We start from the raw sequence: 14,803 nt of genomic DNA on the forward strand, positions 1-14,803 counted from the left end.
ATCCAGCTAAATCTACAAAAACATCTTGATCACACAACTTCTACTCTCTCTCTCCATCTCTGAAAAGAGCCTTACATTACTTTTGTCATTCCTAAGATATAGCCTTTGGTGGTTACTGATATTGAGCTGTTATTGATAAATGTCTTTAAAGGTGGAAGTTCTTAAAAATGACTGAAGGAAAACATGCCAGAATGTGTCCTAGTAATTCATAGCTCTCTATTGGGATGTACTTGTATTTACCATATGCAGTAACAGAAGGACAAAATAAGTAGGAATAATTTATTAACACAAGTATATAAACTGCAATATTTATAATTCTGTCAAATTTTTCCATGCATATTTTCTAATGAAAATATGCAGTAAATTTTAAGCTCACTATCTTGGAATTCCCTCATTTTGTCATATATTTTTCAGAGTGCAGCGTACATTTCACTGCTGAACCAGAGAGCTCAAACCTTTTCATGCTATAAGCTATAAGTTGTTGGGAACTAGTTTCGGATAATGTCATGGATGTTTCCCCTGTCACCAGTTTGCAAATATAGAAAATGAAGAATGACAATCTCAAACATGGAAAAGTAAAGCATTAGTAAAGCAACAGCACATATGATCTCCAGTTTCTTCATCTTGGCATTTCAAACTCATTTTTATGACAATTTCTTTATCCTTCCTATTATCTATCTTTTCTGTTCTTCTCCCTTGGCTTCTCTCTTTATATTTCAAGTCTGCTTGACTGTCTTCTCTTCCCCTGACATTATTTTCTTTCTGTCCATATTATCCATCAAAAGTCTGTCTTCCTCTTAACTTCTGCTGACTCTAATTTCTCCTTTTTTAAACAAAGAGGATTCACTTAACTCTCTAACTTTCTTAGGGACGCACATTTTCTGAAAGCACTTCCATGGTTTCTGATATCTGAAGAGAGATATGGATCCTGACTTTCCAGTGGTTAACCTGACCCTCTTGTTAAAGTAACTGGGAATAATGAACTGACTCTATTTTGCAGGAATTGGCAACACTAGAAATCTTCAGTAAGCGCTTTCTGTGGATCGTCACAGACTGCACCATGTTCTTAAAAATAGAATGCAATTTCTATTTTTGTTGTCAGGCTATACCTCAGGTCTTCACTTCTTTGAAATATCAACAATGTGTTTTGCAAGTTTTCTGTATCACTTCTATTTCTTCTCTATGAATTACCCATACAATTGCACTGAAATCAGGAGGAAAACTTTTGATGTATTAAACTATATTTCTATCAGGTTAGAAAAAAGACTAATCAAAAATTAACTTTATTAAAAAGTAACTTATATGGTGCACATGAGCTGTATATATATACATATATATTAATATTATATAATAAAAGAAAAAATTATCTTGAAAATGGTTACATCTATAATGAAGCAAAAATGATGCTCACATACCTGGATCTAAAAAAAAATTGAAATTTTAAAATACATAGTCTTGTTTTAAATTAGTCAGTTTAAACAACTATAATTCAGGAAAGAAGAAATAGGCAAAAACAATGAAACTGAACAGTACTGGGTATTTTAGCTCTTCTTTAAGACTTGTTGACTATTGACTTGATTTCCACAAGCCCTGGCCATTCCTGTCCTAACTGAAGGATGGTACCTAAGTCAAAATCAGTCAGACTCTCTGCCTCAATCAGTCAGTCTCACTGCCTAAGATGAGGTTATGTAGGCTTATTAGATGGAGTAGGTATGGGTATTTGTTTGAAATATATTTTCTATTTCATATTTAGTAGTTTTGAAACTATGACCAGAGTCTCATCAGTAATAGTCTATTTTATTCTATTTAAAGCATATTTAATTAAATATTTCCTTTTTTACAAGCATCAATTGGAAATATAGTTAATATCTACCACTAAGGTAGGTACAATACTTAGAATGTTTTTTTTAATATGGATATCTTGGGGAAAATAAATGGTGGCCAAAAAGAAAAAAAATACAGATTGTGAAAAACTTTTGCCAATAAAAATAAATGTAAATTCCATACTGAACATGAAAGGATGTAATATTATTTGTATATTACTTGCCTTTTCCTACTTTTAAAAGATAGATTTTATGAAAATCAACTAAAATTCGTATATACATTTTTCCAATTAGCTGAAATTATGCCAAATTTACATTTCAACATGAATCCAAAATCTTCTATGTTGTATTTTTAACAAAAAAATTCTCCCTAAAAGCAAAAGAAAAATAGGCCCAACAAAAATTTGAGTGACAGAATTTGAGCGAAAACCATATTACGCTTACCATTCAAGAAGTTTGCAGATGATTTCTCTCTGAAGCAACACATATATAAAGAACACAAAGATTGGACAGTTTGAATCCTTATCTGATGTTTATATCAGTAAGTTCTTGTGGCAGGTGAAGCCACCAGTTGTGTCATCTGGTGGCTCACTTTGTGTAAGGAGATGCTTATTTAAAAGAGGCAGGTATGCATTGCTCAGGGTGGGAGGAGCATCAGTGCATCCTTGAAGCTATTTTTAATACCTCTAATCCAACCCCATTTCAGTTCTGGCTGCAAATGTACCTTCCATACAAGAAGGTTTTTCCTAATGCAATATCTTAGAGTAGTTTCAGTTTGTCAGGTGGTCACTGGAGGGTGCTTGTTTACCTATTTGCAGTGAACTAATTGCCTTTAATGGAAAATCTAAACATCACTGAAGAGGAAAACTGCCTGCTTTTGAAATTCACTTTACTAATAAATGTTTCAAAAATTAGAATTACAATATAAAAAGTAGTGGACTGTGATCAATTCCTAATGCAATATGAAACAGTGTAAAAATTGCATATGCTTTCTCTTTGAAATATAAATCTTACTTTGTCTTCTGCACTTTATTTTCAAAGTATCACAATACTGCTCAGTTCATTTGAACTAATTCTCAGAGGACTCCTTGGCCCCATCTGCATTAGACTGAAAGCAAGATTACACAGTTTCCTGAAGCTGAAATAGTTATAGTGCTCAGCATTTTGATAAAGAACAAAGTTTTCTTGTACTAGCACCTATCAATTACATTGTCTTATCACATAAACTAGAATACATAATTGTGCAGTCAGGGGAAAGCAGCTCATATACTTCAAGCAGGATCACAAATATAAGTTCTGTGTGATTTCATACTCTTTCAGAATCCATAAGCCTGCTGATTCTCAAACAAAGGATTGAGTTGTGGTTCAGAGAGTAACATTTTCAAGTTTTCTACCATTTTGATAATACAGTAGCCAGACAGTAATAAAATCTTCAGAATAAAATACTTATTCAAAATTCAAATAAAAATTTATTTAAATTTATTTTTAGATAAAGAAATTTAGAAAAGTCTTCTAAATTGACATTGGCTAAGGATGACTGGGGCTCTTCATTCTGTGGCTCATCTTTGCCCAGCCTGCAGAAACCCACCAAGCACTGCCACTCAGTCATGCTAGTACTGGCCTTGACCAGATTGCTTAGTGACTTGGGGAGACAGATGGAGCTTCCTAACTTCTCAACAGTCAAGCAACGTGGACATTTCTCCCTACAAAAGCTGTCTAGCATCACTATGTAATTCTATTTATCTGTCTCTTTGGAGATGAAGTCTCTATCTCGGTAAATACAAAGTAGATATGAACACAAAAATAGTCTAAGTGCTAGTTGAAGTTTTATAACACCTCATGATTATCTTTAAAAACATAGAACCAAGAAAGAATGGTCTTGACAGACTTTGTGAACTTACCAGTGCACTTTGAATTGTTTTCCAGTGCTGCTGCACAGGTTTTAATTCTTGAGGCATGGTATTTATTGTGTTCATGGGCTGCTGTTACAGAAGATAACTAAATAATACAGTGCACTGGTTTATTAATGTGGACATGGTTGGAATTTTGTGGATATTGAATAGTGGTTGTCAGCTAGAAAACCTATTTTTCTCAAAATTAAAAATCCAAGTCACCATGACATTTTCTTTGAGGAAACTTCAAAATGAACATTTTTTTAAAAAGAGATTTTCACTAAATTCAGTCACCTGATAGCCCAGGTGTTCCCTCATATCATTCACCAAGTGAACAGTGTCTACTTTGAAACCTGTTAAGTTTCTTGCCTCTATTTTTTCCCTAATATCTTACTGCTTTCATAGTTAGGGATGTTTCTGTAACTCCTAAATTAAATTTATTCATGATCTAGGGATGATAATTTCCTCTTGATCAACACTGTGTTCTGTTTTAAGCTATCATTCCCTCACTGTGGTATCTCTCTCTATGCTCTGATTTACTTGGAAGAAGACAAACAGCCCTTTACAGCCACGATTTTGTCAGACTCAGCAAACCAAACCATTCATTTTATTTTCAAAAATTCCAATAGCCTCTCAAGACCTGTTTGTTCTTACAGTTTCTAAATTGGCAATTTGTAGGGTTTGCCTTCTGTGAATATTAAAATAGGTAGCTGTGCAAATGACAGCACATTCAAGAATTCTGAGTGTACATTAGGACAATTTCTGAACATTTAATGGGACTAATGACCTTGTTGCACCCTTTCCGTTGTCCTGAGATTGTAGTCATGCTTTTCACTTCTAAGACATAGACTAAGAGTGTTTCAAAGGTGTCTCCCTTGTCTCTTTCTCTCTTTTCCTGATGGCCAAACTGATGGTCAGCTGTTCTCATATACCTCTGGGGGTAGGGATTTACAAATCAAGTATGAGGGCTGAGAACTACTGGGACCTATGCTTTAAGGTTATTTAGGCCCCTAATTCCTAGATACCACTCTTAAGGAAAAAGCAAGGAAGAGACAGTATAACATGATGAAGGAAAACCTCCAGGATACAACTGTGTCAGCTAGAGGAGTACCCAGGCTGCATACATGTGGAAATAAACATTGCATCTTTTATATACTTTGTCATATGAATATCAAAAGCATTCTTTCAAATTTAAAAGCCAGTAAGTGCTAGATTAAAGGTAAGCCCTGCTCAAATGAATGGGTATTAGGTGCTTAAATATTTTTTACCCACTTTTAAGAATTCAGTTTTTAAAACTGACACAAAAGGATTAGGAGAAGTACCTGTGAAAAGTTTGTTTTCTTGTCACTGAAGTGACACAAGTTAAGGGAGAGGTTGGGATGGAAGCAGCAGTGTCATGTGTCAGCTGGTGATAATGTCTACAGAGAGAAGCTGAAAAGCAAAGTACACTGCATTAGAGAAAACAATAAAATATTATTACAGCACCAAAAGCAGCTTAGCAGTGGCTAAGTCAGAGGAAAAAATTTACAAATGCCATCTAGTACATACAGAGCTGAGATTCATAGATTCACTGTATAAACATTAAAAAAAGTGAATAAAAGGATAAAGGGAGTTATGAGATTGTCTTTATATGGTGGTGCTCTGAGGAAGGGAGAGAAAAGAGGAGTTAAGAAAGCATTAAAAATATTCAAGTGTTTTCTTTCTTGAAGGCAAGTTGTGCTTTAATGAAATTAATTATAAACTGAAGATGAGGAAACCTATGCACAGGGCATGCTCAGTGACAAAACACACCAGGTACTCAGCACTGTAAAAGGTGAAACAATTTGGAAGGTTCACAATTAGAAGGTTTTAATCAGAAATGTTGTCTAAATACATCCACTTGAACACACCCTAGCTAATTTGCTCATTTATTTTACAATTTTTTCGTCTCTTAATGATTTCATTTTGGCTCTCTGGAGTGGAGATACTGCACTAGATTTCAAAGCAAGAAGCAAGATAATTATTACTAAAATTATGTAGAGTGTATATGAAGATAAAACCTGTATGAAGTTCAAGCTTCTTGTTAGAACTGTGCTGTCTGCTCAATGAATATGTGACTTTCATGAAAAAACAGATTTTTTAAATATAGAATTTAATTATCACAATTTCATTAAACTATAATAGTTAATATCACATTGAAAACAGGGTGTTACACACTTGCTTCTTGGATAAATTTTTTTTTTACTTGGGGAAAATTCTAATAACAACAAATGCAGGTGACTTCAATGGGATGACAGTGTGAAATATTTTATCCAGGGTATTTAAGGCATTAGCATGTATTTTAAAGAATTCTAACATTTGGACAGAACTCCTTCAATACAGATCATTGTGAATCACCCCATCTATTATTGCCAAACTGGAAAATATTTTTAAAAAAATTCTCAATCCTTCATTTCTTCTTGAATGGGATTTCTGGCATTCATTAGAAATCAAAATTGTTCCAGTAATACAATGGCTGTTCCAGGGTTTGTGTTACTGATTCAGCACCAAGAACATTAGCATGCTCTGCAACTGCCCTGGGAAAGCAGGATGGCATCGAGCCACTCCTTTCCTAGCACAGGATTCTCAAATTCTCAGATTCTCAAATACAGGGTAAATAAAACTGTCCATTGCGTTTTTGGGGTTTCACCAACCTGGAAAACCAGAAAAGGATACCTTCAATGGAAATGGAAATTGTATTTTTGATTTCAAAACTAAAGAGATTAAAGCAACTAGTACTCATTCTTCAATTATGTAGATATTAGTACTTCACAAATATTTGTGTTTTTATCTAAAAGTCTACATTCAGTGCTAAAAAAGTATGAGCTGTTATGAATTTCTTTTCCTCTTATGTCTAATCAGCTTGTATGATTTCCCTGAGCATATTATATTGACCCTCAGAGAGATTCTGTATTTTTATTCAGGAATTAAAATTAGCAATCAGCATAGTTTATTTGTCTTCTTTCCAAATTTTCTCAGTTTCAGGTAAGAAACTTATATGTCAAAATATATGTTTGCATTAATTTGTATGAAATATGATGTGAAAGCAGACTTTCAGAAAAGCTTCAGTTATACTTTGTCTCAGGACCAAGAAGGAGGTTAATTAAGTGTTTTCAATATTATTAACCATTATATTTGATGTTGTCAAAACCTGTAGATTTTATGGGAGTATTTATAAAGTTAAAAACCTATATTAACATTGTTATTATTTAGTAATCATGCATTAAAACTGCAACAGTCATTCTTTAGTTGCTGGAAAATAAGAGATCTTATTATAGTGCATTCTAGCAGTAATTTTAACTGAAATGACACTGGATTTTTAGGTAATTAAATAACTGTAAAATCTCTCATTTTGTCAGAAACTCTGTGGAATGACATGTAAATGACAGATAATTAGTAGAGTGTTAAGTTCCTGTCTTTCATAAGTACACAGAGGACTTCAGGTTATATGTATAATACCAGATATTTCTAAAATGAGAAGAAAAACTTCAAACCTTATATCAGGGGAGTCAGGAAGAAAAGAAAGAGAGGGAAGACAGGCTGAGAGGCCAAGGGTGAGTGAGGCTGGCCGAAGGCAGGAAGGAGGGGGAGGCAGGTCAGGGGGAGGATAAGGAGAATTCTTGGCCGCTACTGCTTCTACACTGTCTCTTCCTCTTTGGCAATGAAGAATTGATTTGTAAATACTCATCAGTTTTTATAAGTATCCCAGCAATCCAGACTTTTATGGTATTTTTTTATCCACGACAGGAGCCAATTTGCTTTATTTCCTATTGGTACATTTCATGGATCCCCACATGAGTAAATGGTAGAATGGTTTGGGTTGGAAGGGGCCTTAAAGACCACCTAGTTCCAACTCCCCTGCCATGGGGAGGGACACCTTCCACTAGACCAGGCTTCTCAAAGCATCATAAATACCCCATTAAAAAAAGGTTAGTGACTGTCTTAGACACTCTGAAACGCTTTACTTGTCAGCTTTGCCCACTGCATTGAACTTCCAGACGTGTGTTTGGAGAGCCCATAGTGACTGCATTACTTAAACAGAGCCACAAATAGGACGACAGCCATATGCCCGTCAATGGTGTTGCACAGGAAGTCACAAGACACCAGTGTTTACATCTGGTTACAGGCATTACCACATCTGTTAGTGTGACTCATTCTGTTTAGTCAAAGTCTAAAGCCATTTGAAAAATATTTTTTTCATTAAAAGTATCCTTAAAACTACACGAAGATAATTGGTCACTCCAGCTGAGAATGTCTTGCCATGAAAAATGAAAATACAAGTGAGAGCAGCTGAAAAAAATAAGAACATTTTAGAGAGATTTGTAAGATGTTTGTGTCTAAAAGATTCTCAGATATACAAGCTGAAAGTGTGAAAATGCTGCATGTCTTTCAACTGGCTCATAATAACTAAGTTATCAGATGATGGAAAAATGGGCTCTACAACTTCTCCATCAGCCTTAGGTCATACCTTGCCTCTGTCAGAAGCTGGCTATCAGGCTTGAAATACTGTCTGCATCTGTCACCTCCATATACCTTATCTGAAGCTGGATGAGGATCTGTGTGATTTAAATATTTACATTGGGGCGCTTTTAATGTTTATAATGTAAGTAGAAACTTTATTACATGGATTGTGTCAGGACTGTAAATATTAGCTTGGATATTAATAGTAGTCTTACAAACACAGTAAACTGACTTCATTTAATTCCCGATTCAGTCTAAATTAAAAATTGTACTGCTGGAAACAATACAACAGGAAGCAAATCCCAGATGATGAAGTGTTCAGTATATACACACAGTTTCTTTCTGCACTTCCCTAATGACAGAAAAGAAAACCTGACATGCAATTGCACAAAGCCATTGTCTGCTTAAGCCACCTACACTGAACTGGTGTAAAACAATTATCAACTTTGGGGCAATAAAGCTGATGAACCTCAGTTCAGTGGAATGTCTTATTGGTTAGTGAAAGCAGCATAATCATTATAGACCGTGCTTCAGGATTCGACAAACTGAAGGAAAAAGAGGAAATAGAGCAATGTAATTGGAAAGTAATAGCAGTAATAGAAGAAAATAACCTCAGTTATGCAGTCCAGTTTTGAGAATAAAACCTTGATTGTTCTGGAATATCCACTTAGAAAGACCAATATGGCATGCCAGTCCATTAGAATTCCTTACAAATAGATCCACTACTAGGTGGATCTAATAAAGTCTCTCTCAGTACTGTTTGTCCTAGCTAATGGGCTCAGTGTTTCCATTTTAAATCCATCTTATCTTGATTTTTTCCAATATAGAATCAATACTTGAATTTTGTGGCTGATACTTGTTCAGAAGAGAAACAAAGCTGGATCTGTCACAGTTGGTGGCTGAAATTCTCACAAGATAATGTGAACTATATTCATCAGTGTATTTTAAAAAGATGTATTTACATATGGGTTTTGACCAGAGATTAAAATGTCCCAAGATTACATAATCAAAAGAAAAATATTTATACATATGCATTTACAAATTTACATTTAGCTACATATGTTGCTTTTAAATAGGGCCAAGATGTGTAGTATGTTATACAGCTGTACATATCTGATAGTGATCAGCTCCAAATTGTGGGATGTAATCTTCCATGAAAAAAGTGCTATTCTTAATGTACTTCAGAAAGGCAAAAGAAAATCTTAGAAAGACAAGCCAAATATACAATCTAGATGGGCAAATATTTAATTTTGTAAAAAGAAAGCAGCAGAAAATTGCAGCTAAAACGTTGCTATGACTTGACAGCCCAACAGTTAACCAAGGCCTGTGGCTACAAAAAGGACTGCACTGAGAAATTTCACCTCAGTGATGTTGCTGTGCATTAGGGAAGATGGTAGCACAATGTGTGAGAAATAAAACAAGAAAAAATGCAGTAATTCTATGCTGAATTGTGAATTGGTTGGGTTAGGCTACTGAAGAGCAGATGCTTGAGCACAGGGGAATCTGAAACCAGACAATTCAAGTACAGCACAGTCCATTATAGGCAATATTCAATTATAGTGCAAGCAGATTCCCCAAGCAATTGCTCTTTGTTCAGAGGCAGAATCCAGATGTTATAATCCTGGCTTCCTGGCCCTATGCACTGTACAAGCCCACAGATGTCACTTCATCTGCCTTACAATCCACGTCAAAGTAGGATATAGCAGGTAGGAGGAGTAAAGAGAGAACATAGCTAATGTAAGTCCTTGTGGGTTGGTGATTTTTACTGGCCTTTGCCATAGCAGTATTTTCAGATTATAGTCTAAAAACAAATTTTTAAAATATAATGACTTCTTAATAGAATTTTTTAAAGTCAATAATTACAGATCTCAGCAGTAACAGAAAATTTCTTACCCAGTTTGTGCACTGTGTGCAGTATAGCAATGGAAAATAGGCAAGGTTTTACTAGCTTATTCTATCTATAACTCTTTCTTCTATCTACACCATTTTTTCTATCTGAAACATTTTTTCTATCTAAAATTGTTTTTGTTTTTTTTTTTTAAGCTAAAACCACAATACATTTTTGCACAGGGCATTGCTTACCCATGGCCGGTTTAGGTTGAGGAAACTGAAAGTTCTGTGTTTCCAACTTTTCCCCAGCCCAAACCAGCAAAAGGTATCCAACTTTTCCATGGATGTTCTGGACAGTGCATTAAAACCAAAATCTTCTAAACATAAGAACTTTAAGCAAAAACTCCCAAGGTAGCAGAATGAATCTGTTGGTTTGGACACTTGCCTGCCATTGACAGGATTCAAGTTCAGTCATCTGCTTTTCCCTAGGGTGGCAAACACAAGTCATTAGTGTATCCAAGCCATGAAGCCTTTTAAGACTGTCCATATTTTCTCTGACTGTGACATTGGCATATGCCCAGATCCACCAAGACACCTGGACCTGAAATCTTTAACCCTGAGGGAGTTATAAACATCTTTTGTCTCTGTTTGAAGTCCTCAAATGGCTGATCATCACACTTCATCCAAGGGTATGTTGAGACTCTTGGATACAAAATTATTTTGGTTGGTAGCTCTTAGGATCAGGAATACTATCTCCCTTGAGTACATAAGTCTGTCAAATAGAGAACCAGTTTTACCAAAAATTAGTGGTTTCAGAAGATTTTTGAAGCATTTTTTTCATTCTCCACTCTTTTAACTGTGCCATGCTGGCCTGAGAGTAATTACCACTGCCTCCATGAGAAGGGATTAATGTAAGGATTCATGTTATCCATGTAAGTACTCATTAAAATCCACAGCATCAGTGAAGAGACTTATTCACCTGATGTATGTTCCCCATCACACATGCTTGTTCACATGTCCAGAAGGATCTGTTCCATGATCATACCAGGCACTGGGATATGACTCACTAGTGGGTAGGGTCATCCTTTCCATCCTTTAAAAATATGGGCTTGCTGTTTCCCTTTTCCAGTCACTGAGGATTTTGCTTGACTTCCATGACTGTTCAAATATCCTTGGGAGTGTCTTGGTAACACCAACCAATTCTCTCAGGACTCTGGGATACAACTCATCAGGTCCCATGGTGTGATATATGATTAGGTCATCAGGTGGTCTTGAACCTGGTCTCATCCTAAAATAGGAGGGACTTCATTGCCCCTGCTTCCACCTTGAAATATGTAGGAAGAGAGATTACCATTGAAAATAAGTGAAAAAATGGTTGAGTTCTTAAGCTTTTTCCATGTTGGCTGTCACATTTTCTGTCTTATTGTTTTCTTTGACCTTCACTTTCTGGACAATGTACCAGCAGGAACCTTTATTACTTTTTTGCATCCCTTGAAAAATTCAGCTCACGACTTAAAAGCAGCATAAAATTTGCAGTCCAAATCCATGAAGACACTTTGTACTTAGCATCACACTGGCTTCAAAGTCAGATGGAGCTAGGAATGGACTTAGGTTTCTAATATTTGGTAGAGCTAGATCGTTGTCTCATACATTATTCCATCAACATAATAAAGAATAAACCACAGAACTTTAGCTATTAACTTTTCTTAATAATTTTTGTGCATTGTCTGGAAAAGAACATTTGAAACACATATTCAAAACAGATTCTCAGTGCCTTTTATTCCAGGTTTTTGTTCTGCATTTCAAAGTAGTTGAGGATTTAGTTTAATGTTACAACATTTTTCCCATGAGGTAGACTAAGTAATTTTGGCAATTTAAATGTTGATTTTGAGGTATTGATATGGGCAAATGTAACATTCATTATATTCTCTGCAGTAACTTGGAAGTTACTGGAATTTAATGGCTGGAAGCTCCAGCCATTAAATCTTGCATAATTGAAAATTTGAATACAACCTAGGACACCATGTCTTCTCATCTTTTGTGCATGTTCTATGATTTAGAACAGCATGTCCTTATCCAACACCATCACTGGAGATATTCAAGAACCATCTGGACACCCTCCTGTGCCCTGTGCTCTAGGATGACCCTGCTTGAGCAGGGAGGTTGGACCAGGTGACCCTCTGTGGTCCCTTCCAACCTTATTCATCCTCTGACTCTGTGATTATTGAGATTGAACTCATGTAAACTTTGGATGGAGAAGCACCAAACATAATTTGAAACCAGGATGAACAGATACTTGTGCAATTCATTGGCATGTTTAGGTAACTGTCATGAACAACTGTATTAATGAAACTGAAAATGTTTGTAGTGGCAGTGACTATGAAATCTTGAAGCTCTCCATGATCACCAGCTGTCGCCTTACCCATCATCACAAAACTGTCTGGCCTCTTATTATTTGGGCTGAAAATACTTACATGCATTTCTTATGGGTCATATGAGAAATATCATGTGAGTGCTGCTTTTTTCTCCATGTATTCTAAAAAAGAATTTTGGGGTTTTTCCCCTCAATTTGAATTTCTAGTATAAAGCAAAAAGTAACAAAATTTCTGAATAATGATTTGATGTTCAATATTATGACCCAGAGTAAACAAAGTGTAAAACTAAAAGCAGAATGAAGCCTTTTGAAAAACTGAGGTTAAAAAAGGAATCAAAATTAATTAAAGATTTGTATTGGGCTAACAATATGTTGATACTCAACACATAGCACTAGCAATATGTAAATACATTCATGATGTTGAGGAAACAAAACAGTCTGGTATTGGGACAGGCTCTTTTGAGTGACAGTAAAATTTCCTGGATGGTTGGTCTGGTTCTGATTGCACATGGATCCTTCTCTTTGGCCAGAACGTCTGGTGATGCAGACATTGCCATTACAGGGTGTGATGTACCCAGATAACAGATAAGCTTCCAGTGTCTAACGCAGGCCAGAGTGTTTCCTCAGCTTTGCTATCTCTGCTGCCCTGTCAGTAGCCCTGGCGTGCAGATAACCGACTGGAAATTAATTCCATAGGGATGAGGAGCTCTAGACCATCACACCCTGGCCTTCATTTCCACTGTGGGAAAGGCTCTGCACTATTCCAACTGCGGGCACTTGAGCAGCCTGCAGAGGATTTATGGTCACTGGTTTTCTAACAAATTCCTCCAAAGATACGCCTCAGTTTCACAACTGCTTCTCCTATGGTCGTGAGATTTCATGTCAATACTTACAGAGATAATTTGCATCAGGAAATACAAAACCAGCAAGGATATGGGAGAACTCTTTGGTGCTGTGGTTTTGATTCAGCAAATAAAACACACCTCAGATACTTCAGTTCCTTCAGTCTACATCATGTCAGTGTTGAAATCCAGGAAATAATCAATTCAAGTGTGGGGAGCACTCCCACTTCAAAATGGAAAATATCCCATTTTCATCTTCCAAAAAATCCACAGATTGCACCATTGTAAACAGCTTTTTTGAATTTCTAATTATATTAAAAAAAAGGCAAATGTAGAGGGCAAAATTTAAAAAAATCTCTTTCTCTTTTAAGATTAAAATTGGGCTTGAACTACCTGGTCACAAAAAACATTACTTTTTCTTCTCAGTTTCAAACTGGACAAAAAAAAATCTCCTAAAATCCTTATGGAAATGGAAAAACTTGTTTCAAGTAGCTGAATGCATAATTCTCTAGTAGATGATACACAAAAATCATTTGGTTAATGACCATGTTTCTTAACCAAAGAAATCAGGAGTGATCAGATGAAGAGAGAAAATTATCAATCAGATGAGAAGAGAAAGTAATCACTCTGTTATAAGCATGAGTGGGAGCAGGACAAAGGTTCCATGAGATATTACAGCGGTGGAAGGTTACTGTCTTCTGCCCCTGATGGGGAGTTGTTTTCATGCTTGACTGATCTCTAGTTCAAAGTAATTTGCAAATACTGAGTATTTCAAATATCAAACTGAGGTAGGGAGTTGATATTCTTCCTGCTGGCTTTACAGATTGCCTGTTAGACTGGGCAGAGAGGTCAAACAACTTCCATAGGGTCATGGAAGGAAAAGGAATGCTCACTGCAGTGTTAGCTTTCAGTCCAGTGCTCAGAAATAAACTATTTTCTTATCAACCTAATATATCTGGGGAAATATTAACATATCTCAAAAGAAGAAACAAACCAAAAACCAAATGAGAAAACACCTGTTGTTTAATCATCAGCCTCTAAATGAGAAAGATGTCACTTTTCTAAACATCTCTTCAGGTATTTTCTCTCTTCTTATATTTATACTTTAAATGTCTGTTTAAATACAGTGAGACTACAATATTTACATTACTGCCAGGTGTGATGTGCTAAGGGGTTATGGTGGAATAAGAAAGGCAGTAAATGTTCCTGTGCTCCTTTTACTTTACATTGTTCTGACATAGCCCATTTTCAGGAGACTGGTCTACTTCTTCAGCCACATTTGAGTGGAAATGAGAGAGAGCTTACATTAGCAGAGGAAGGAACACAGTGAAAAATGCCATCCTTTAATCTAGCTTTCTGTTTAGTTGTTAAATCTCCTTGCATGTTTTCCCATCCATGGGCTTACCCTTTGAACACTCTTATCTTTTTGCAAACCCATGTATGCATTCCAGTGCAGCAAAAGCTGCATCCATATAAACTGTACAGGCAGTGAAGTGCACATATGGAAGGACATTTTCATCCAAATGGTCCATAAAAGAAGTGTCAGACCTTTAGACACAATTT

The sequence above is a fragment of the Ammospiza nelsoni genome, chromosome 1, assembly GCF_027579445.1.
Source record: "Ammospiza nelsoni isolate bAmmNel1 chromosome 1, bAmmNel1.pri, whole genome shotgun sequence".
In the NCBI taxonomy this organism is placed as follows: domain Eukaryota; kingdom Metazoa; phylum Chordata; class Aves; order Passeriformes; family Passerellidae; genus Ammospiza; species Ammospiza nelsoni.